Consider the following 637-nt stretch of genomic DNA (forward strand, 5'->3'; position numbering starts at 1 on the left):
GGCACGCCGGCACACGCACCTGTTGTGACTTTAAGCCACCGGGTCCGGGCATCGAACTGCCATCAACCACATGGGAGTCCAGCGACATAGCCGTTACGCTAACTGCTGGTCCCACTTGTTTTTTGTTTTTTGGGTTTTTTTTTATGGTGCTCTGGATACAGAGAACATTGCAGAATGGTATCAAATAGAAAGTGTATAAAATTGCCAGCCTATTCATAAATATTCTAAGTTTACCTAGAAAGTTCTTTCTTTCAAAAGAATTATTCTTTTTTTTTCATGGCAGAGGTCATGTGTGTGTGTGTGTGTGTGTGCACAAGGGAGGGGGAGCGGGAGAAAACTACCACTCCTTTCACAGCCACCCACGGTCCTGGACAGTGTAATAATCCTTCTTCCTCTGAGTCTCCATCCTGTCAAGATCCGGGGAAAGTGTGTGAGCACACAGTTTCTTGTTTTTGCGATACCTGATATCTCAAAATTTATCCAGGCCATCTAGAGTTTTCTTGATAGTTCTAAAAGTTAAGATGGTTTTATCAGAAAAAGTTGAATGTCAAAATCTGTACTTATTAAGTAAGTTACTGTGGGATAACTGTTGTTCCTGAAACCTAATCCTGCCTTTTTTTTTTTTTTTTTTTTTGTT

The sequence above is a fragment of the Tupaia chinensis genome, unplaced genomic scaffold (assembly GCF_000334495.1).
Source record: "Tupaia chinensis unplaced genomic scaffold, TupChi_1.0 Scaffold148049_1, whole genome shotgun sequence".
Taxonomy (NCBI): Eukaryota; Metazoa; Chordata; class Mammalia; order Scandentia; family Tupaiidae; genus Tupaia; species Tupaia belangeri.